This window comes from Gallus gallus, chromosome 1 (assembly GCF_016699485.2).
Source record: "Gallus gallus isolate bGalGal1 chromosome 1, bGalGal1.mat.broiler.GRCg7b, whole genome shotgun sequence".
Classification (NCBI taxonomy): Eukaryota; Metazoa; Chordata; class Aves; order Galliformes; family Phasianidae; genus Gallus; species Gallus gallus.
In genome coordinates this window covers 162,202,526-162,210,971 of record NC_052532.1, presented here as the reverse complement: position 1 = coordinate 162,210,971, position 8,446 = coordinate 162,202,526, and positions in this window count along the sequence as shown.

Below are 8,446 nucleotides of genomic sequence, written 5' to 3'. Positions count from 1 at the left end.
AGCCCGCCACTTTCCCAGGCTCTGTTTCACCCCTCTACTACTGTTATCCCCCTGTGCTGTGCAGAGAAATTAAAGGATGGGGTTTGCAGTCTGCACGTAACAGTTTCTTCTCTGCTGCTCCTTCCTTTATTTTCCTTTTCTCCAGCATGATCTCTCTATGGGCTGCAAGGGAATCTCTGCTCCAGCACCTGCAGCACCTCCTGACATCCTTCTATGAACTTGATGTTTTCAGGGCTGTTCCTAGTTCTTTTTTTCCTCATTCCTTCATTGCCTCTATGTTGCTTGTCCCTTTCTCAAGTACACTCCCTGTGGTGCTGCCATCTTGGCTGCTGGGAAGAGGCCACTGCAGCCCCCCTGCTGCCCACAGCTTTGTAAAGGCAGACCATAAAATTGGCCACAAGCCTACCTATATAGGCGAGCCAAGATAAATCATGTAAGCCCATTAATTAAAAGCCCAGAGTTTACTTCTGCAAGATTTTCATAGAGGGAGATTTAGACAAGATATAAAGAAAAGATTTTTACAGTAATAGTGGTAAAGCACTGAACAGTTTGCCCAGAGAGGAGGTGATGACCCTACCCTGGAGACATTCAAGGTCAAGATGGCGAGGACTCTGAGCAACGTGATCTGCCTGTATGTGTCCCTGTTCATTTCAAGGGAAATGGACTAGATGACCTGTAATTGTCCCTTCCAACTCAAATGATTCTGATTCTGTGATTATGTGACACTATATACCTTCTTACGAGCAAAGCTACAAGATGGTAATGACATTTTGTGACCAACTCTGTGGTTCCCGTTGTTGAAAAGTTTATAAGGTAATAAGAGTGGGGGATTTAGAACATGTTACTTCATTAGCAACTGGCACTTCTTGTAATATGGTCTATGGCTTTATTGACACGTATTAATTAAAAAAAAAAAAAGGGGGACAGATATTACATGTAACGAGCAATGAGCAAGTGTCTGTCTCTAAGCTAGGGCAGACTTATAACAGTTATGGGTGTTACAGGGAGCCAAGAGGGCAGATGTTTGTTCAAAAGCCTCTTGAATACTGACAGGCATGGGGCACCAACCAGTTCCCTAGGAAGCCAGTTCCAGTGTTTCATCACTCTCACAGTAAAGAAAATTTTCCTAATATCTAGTTTCAGCCTCCTCTGGTATAGCTTTGTGCCAATCCCACACATCCTGTGATGAGTAACCAGGGAAGAGAGATTGGCAACTCCTTGTCCATTTCCCCTCTGCCAGAAGTTGTAGAGAGCAGTGTGGTCACTCCCTTTCCTACGTTTCAGACTATGCAGCAGTAATGCTGCCCTTGCATGTGGCAATGGATTGTGCTATGGCTATATTCTACAAAACAGAAGATAAGATGATTTTAAATGTGGAAGCTATCTGCCAGGTCGTACAATTTAATTTGCAAGACCAAACTTCCTCAATATTGTGTTTATGTTGCAGTGTCATTTACTGTTTAATAGAAACATTCAGAATGCCCTAGTTCCATCTGTTATAAATAGTGAAGGCTGATAAATACCATGCAAACACAAGATGCAGCTTTCTGGCAAATTATGGCTTGTACAGCCCCCAAACATAAAGCAAAATTTATAACATTTGTATCTCTCTCTCTCTCTTTTTTTTTTTTAACTGTACAGTAATTACTCTAGAGCTTTGAGCAGATACATAAATAACAATCATGGTTTTATATTTAAATTGTTGTTTGAGAAGACAGGGACAAGTGTATATACACACACAGAGACACACACACATTTCATACATTCAATTGTACTGCAGTTCCAAATCCTATTATGGCTGCAGACTTTTTTTATACAATTACTTGTAAATGCATTTTTGCCAGATAAACACTGTTGAAAGGCAAGCCCACATACTATATGCATTGTATGAACAAAGCTCTCAGGTTTTGATTAAGAAAATGGAGATGAGTAAGACAAGTAGCAACAGACCTGCAAAAGGCACTTCAGTGAAGAAACAAAGATGAAATTACTTCCATTCCCTGTTCTCAAGAGAAAGATAGAAATTTTTTAGCAATAGGGCAAGTGAGTCACCGAACAAGGCTGTTAGAAGCTGTGGGTGAGATGTGGTAGCAAAAGAAAGCTCCTGTTGTCTGGGCATGATACTTCATCATCTGCCAAGACTCAAAGACTGAAAAAAACCTTCAAATTATCCTGTGTAGCTAAAGAAAAACAAACCTGTGGTTTGAAATAGTGAAACATTCTACCAAGTCACTTGAAAAGACGCAGTTTAAGTAAGTTTATGCCTTCTTTTGCTCAAGCTGGATGCCAGCGCGTGAATCATGCATCCAATCAAGAAGTGCAGGGAAGATGTTTCTTTTTGTTCTATTTTTGAAGCAGATACATTTCAAAGGAATTAACTTCACAAACCTCACTGCAGTCACTGCTGACAGTCTTTAAGGTTAATGAGTATTTTTCTCTGTGGCAGAAAATATTTGTTTTTTTTCACTTGACTTGACTAACTTTGACAAAACCATACCCTTTCCAGAACATATCCATACCAATTAAATATTCTAAATTGTATGAGCAGATCATGTTCTACCTTGGATTTTTGGAAAGCTAAGCTAGAACAGTTGCATTTGGAAAGAGAAGGTGTAAAAACTATATTCCTGTGTTTAATTTAGCACATTCAACTCCTCATCTACTTGGAGGAATTAGCAAAGGGAAACTTATTCTTTAAAGCTAAAGGTATATTCTGGAAAACAACCACCTCACAGGCTGTCACCCTGAGATAAAACACTATTCATGTCTAGAGCTGAAGCTGAGTATCCCACAGAATACATTCACAATTTCATCTTGATTGTTGTTTCCTAATGCTTTAAGTATTGACTTTTGAAGTGTTTTTCTTCCATCAATATAAGGATGTGACTTTGATGTAAGCCTCAGACTGCAGAGGAAAATGAAGAGGAAGATGTATATATTTAGAACAAAACAGCACATTTAGGTACAACTTCATCAATAAACTCCGTTTATTTGTAACTTTTGCTGTAATACAGTATGTTTAGTCTGTATGAATATTAATGCATGACATGTAAGAGAAAGTGACTATCTGGAATACAGTAAAGTGTCAAGTAAAAAGATTTCTACCAGAAAGAAAGAGAAATTTAAAGAAAACATAGGTCCCTTATCCCTCTGGTCACTATTTCCTTCTATTGTGGAATTTTTAAATGTGTACTCTGCCCATTCTTTGTTTGTGACCTTTCTTGTAAAGACAGGCATTTCCTTATCTTTTTCTTCCTGGAGTCAAGTTAATTTAATTTACTGATCATATCAAAGGCCTAATTCTTATGTACCTGTATTCTACTGGATAAGTTTAACTGAGTGTAAAAGAATGTTAACCAAAGATAATAGAAAGATCCATTTGAACACAACAGGTACAAATTAAGTTGTTAACTGTATTATATACATTGCATTGCTTATCATGTCTGATAAGGAAGCTCAATAACATTTAGCTTTGGCACATCTTGTGGTTGCATGAAGAATATAACTTTTTTGTACCAATTTTTAGTAGCAATGAAAGCATAAAAGAAAGCTCCTGATAAAAAATTGTTTTTGCCAGTGCTTCCTTTCCATCTCAACTATCTCTCCTGCTGCAAGGAGTAAGAGCTTAATGCAGCAGCTTCTACTACACTGCTGGAAATTACAGCATGGTCTGTATGAGGAACTTATACTGGTCTATTCTGAAAAACTGAAATAGTTGCTAGTTTACCATACCAGGCTGGACTGCAAAGTGAAGAAGTAAAGTTCAAGCATAAGAGATGGGAATGTCCACAAGGAGTATGAGAGAGATATTCATCTGTTGTCACAAAAATAGTTATTTGCTCGTGTGCATCAGCATCCTGATAAAAATTTGTGTTCCTACTATCATATATCATGTATGGTCTACTGAGAAAGGCCTACACTTCATGACTAAATTACAACATCATTGCAGTTTTGTCATGGAATTAAAACAGTAGAGATATTAACTACTCAGTGTCAGAGAGATTTAGACTGGAAGGAACCTCTCTCCCTCCAGAAACCGCCTGATCCAACCCACTATTTGGAACAGCAATGATAGGGTTGCTCAGGGCCTCATCTAGTCAAGAACATTCCTATGAGTGCAAGTTCCCCCACCTATCAGGGCAACCTGTTCCCACATCTGGCTACCCTCAATGAAAGTAATCTTTTCTCCCAACATTTTATCAGAACTTCCTTGGCAGCACTTTGTGTCCATTGCATCTTGCCTTTTCACTGTGCACCCTCAAGGTGAGTCCAGATTCATTTTCTCTACACCCATTCATAGAATCATAGAATTGCACAGGTTGGAAATGACCTTAAAGATCATAGAGTCCAACCACAACCTAACCATACTGCCCTAACTCTAACAACCCTCTGCTAAATCACATCCCTGAGCACCTCATCAAAACAGTTTTTAAACACATCCAGGGATGGTGACTCAACCAACTTCCTGGGGAGCCTATTCCAGTGCTTAACAACCCTTTCAGTAAAGAAGTTTTTCCTGATATCGAACCTAAACTTACCCTGGCTTTGTAGACAACAATTCCCCTCTAGCTTTCTCAATACTGAACAAATTCAGTTCTTTTATGCTTTTCCTCGTAAGTCATGTGCTTCACGTCCTAATCATTCAGAGTAGATAAACAATTTATCAAGACTTGTACGTTAAACACTGTATAGTGTTTATCTCTTAGAATTCTCATCCTAGACATACAGCAAACTTATCTATGTGTTCAGGAGCCAAAGAAGCCAAATCAAATTACGAGATTTATCCCAGATGCATGTAAATTGGCAGGACAGCCTAATATTTGAAGTGGCTGAATTAATTGCTATGATCCTTAGATAAATCATCAAGAAAATTACCAAGGTCTATTTGTACACTTATTTATGGCATGATCACAGATATGAGTAAGAAATCATGTTATTTTCTTTTGTCTACTCTTCAAAATTATGCAGCAAAACAGTACTTGCAGGTTTCTTCAGAATCTTTAATTGGACAGAGTTTGGAAAACATACCTTGAAGCCAGAAGCTAAGTTAATGATCTTCATTTAATAAGTTTAGCCAACAAGAAAGTCACTGATTTTTTATCATAGTCTATCGGGATGTACACTGGGAAGAGACCTAGATCAGAGAATACATGATTCATTAAGATAACATATTCCGTGGTTGAAGACAAACATGTAATTTCAAGATAAAATAATGTAGATAATATCAGCATGATGGAAATTTACAATAAAAACAACTTACTTTGTGAATTAATGAATTTACCACTATGTGAAGCCTTCAAACTATGACTGTGTGTCATTCTCAGAGGTGTCCTCCAGCCCAGTCTGAAAGTATAGGTCATGAATTACTGAGTGAGGTATTGTGACCTCCATTATGCAAAAGCTCAGAATAAATTTTCCGTGTCGTTATTGCATTTTTTAACTCTGTGGATCTATAAAGCAGAACCAGAGTGATGTGCTATAAAGTTAATCCTCAGAGGCTGCCTAGAGGAAAACTCCTTATTTTGCATTAGATACACTCTTCATTTTCCAAAATTCTGATCACTAGCATTCATTTTTGAAACACTTATGCCAAAAGACAACGGGAAGAAAATATGTTAAACATATATAAACATATAAGTTAGACTTACTTCCTTTTATGTTTCAACTAATCTGTGTTGTCACTTCTATTGCAAATGCCCAGTTTTTAGTGCTATTTCTGTCCACTTAAGCATAACAAAAATGAAACTCATTAAATAATCTAGGTAGATAAAAATCCCTAATCATGTTTTGCTTTCCAGTCTTCAGAATTTACTTGTTATTTCTTCGATCTATTGCATATGAGATTCTATAAAACAAACAGCTGCCCTCCCCCCATAAAAAACAACCAACAAACACCGATGTATATAACTTCAGGATAGAATGGAGAGAACAGAGCTTTCCAAACCTATGAAACAATTTGTCCCTCTCCTTTTGGCTACATGTGGAAGAAGAGGAAAATTTAAATCACCCAGTGAAGGCTATTACAATAATTATGGGCTAAAATCTCTGCACTTCATCTTTAAGTGATGTGCCTACTTGGGGAAAAAAAAAGTATTAGGCTTCAATTTTCTGAGATTTCCTTTCAAAAGCCCTCTCTCTCCTTCACTGGGATTCCTTGTGCTTTGCAGAACTGGGCTCTTAGTCCCTGGAGCTAGCTATTCCATCACTTCTGTAGTAGCATACCACACACATACCTCGGCCTGCTTACACAACAGATTGCAGTAAATCTTCAATTTAATATCCTAAAGCCTCTTTTATGAGGCATAGAAATAAGCTTTCCTTCAGTAAGTGATACTTCCTCAGCTTTCCAAAACTACAGCCTAACTTCAGAAACCTAAAATAAATTGTATGTGTGTTCTATAGAAATCTTCTAAACAAATAAAACGGAGAGACATTTTATAGCAGTAATAATTCCTTACTTGCAAGTGTTTCAAAAGACTCCCACAGCAGCAGGTGCTAAGGAAGTATCCATCTGTTCTTGTTTCTCTGCACAGAAGTATATTGAATAGCTGGAGTTTCTAAACATTCAGGGTTGTCATTAAAATGGGTTAGCTGTGATCGTCACTTAAGGCATTCCTGATATTGAAATTAAAATGATGACTGTCTCTGGTTCTGCTGCAAGTTGAGAAAGCGATCAATGGTTCCCTAAAGAAACATCCTGTCAACTGGGTACTTTTTAAATTATCTTCTGAAAACCGCTTCAGTATTCCTCTGACGGATCTGGAAATGCTGCATCAGCAGCATTACTGTTCTCTGAAAATATGGATCAAACCCCAGCTGTTGCAGCTATGTTAATTGACGAATAAGGTTAAGAGATCTGAAGCATTCATACTACACTTGAAACTTATGTTTCTATTTAAATATTGAAGGCTTTTCAGCTTTCTCCTCAATTGCAGAAAGTTCTTGGAGTTGCTTTTAGGTGACTTGAGACTTCAGAGTCTCTGAACTTGAATGCAACAAAGACTGGAGGATTGAAGCTTCGCTGATACAGCACTGGAGTGTGTGTGAGAAAGGAGAGCTGCCAGCAAAGCAGAGACGTGCAACATATCAGTATTTTCTGAGGTGAAACAGAAATGTGTGGGGCAATAATACAAATGAATCTATGAGACATCCACATACGTCAAGGTGATATACCTTAGGTACTTATACTTAAGTCATCATGTTGTCACATATGATCAGAGTGCTGGGGCACCTCCCCTACGAAGATGAGCGGAGGGAGCTGGGCTGTGGGGTGACCTAATTGGAGCCTTCCAGTACCTAAAAGGAGCCTGCAAACAGGAGAGGAGTCAACTCTTTACAAGGGTAGATAATGACAGGACAAGGGGAAATGGTTTTAAGTTGAGGGAGGGAAGATACAGGTTGGATATCAGGGGGAAGTTCTTTACTGTCAGAGTGGTAAGGTGCTGGAATAGGCTGCCCAGAGAGGATGTGGATGCCCTGTCCATGGAGGTGTTCAAGGCCAGGTTGGATGGGACCCTGGGCAGCCTGGTCTAGTATTAAATGTGGAGATTGGTGACCCTGGCTGTGGCAGGGGGGTTGGAGCTTGATGATCCTTGAGGACCCTTCCAACCGAAGCTATTCTATGATAATTCGATGATATTCAGATCAGAAATACATCTTGGCAACCAGTGTGAAAGTGTCAAGAATGAAAACTCTCTCTGCTCCTTAGCATTTTATCCCAGTAAAAGCCAGGGAATGAAAAGATAAGCAACTTTGTGTGTAGGACATGAGCCAATTACAGTATCCTTAGAATTACAGCTAAAATAATGGAGCTATTAAGGCTTTACATTAGGGCATAATTTTCAATGGCTAGTAGCTTCCATATATAAAAACTGCTAGCAGATTTTTGTCAAATTATGAAGTCTAATTTGTCCGTTATATTTTCAATTTTATTTCTACATTCCTCCGATTCTTTCTTCTCTCACGAAGGCATGTTGCTTCAAGCCCTATGGAACATTTTGCTATTTGTATGTGAAGGACTTGGTCTGAATAGCTGATAGCCAAATATTCTCATTTTCATGATGCATAAAGCCCGATATCATCAAGCGTAACTTTCTACAGCTGAATCTATATGCAAAGTTTCAGGAACTTAGCTTTGAAACTATCTGTTAAAAAAATAATATTTATTTCAGAGCTTGTGTCTTCCCAATAATCCTCTCACACAAGTAAAAGCTTGCCAGCTTCCAGCTGGTATGGGATCTTTTCAGATTTAAAATCCAGCCTTAACTGCAGTTACAAATGCAAACCTTATATTGGCTTTTTGTGGGTTCTGAATGGCTTTTGGTGTTCTTGTTGATTTTACTGAGTCTTTTCAGATATACCAAAGTGAGAGTAGAGAAAACTGCTTTTTAAGAAAATGGTTCATTAGGAATTTTGCAGCATGTAAGCTTTAAAACTAAGAGAATTG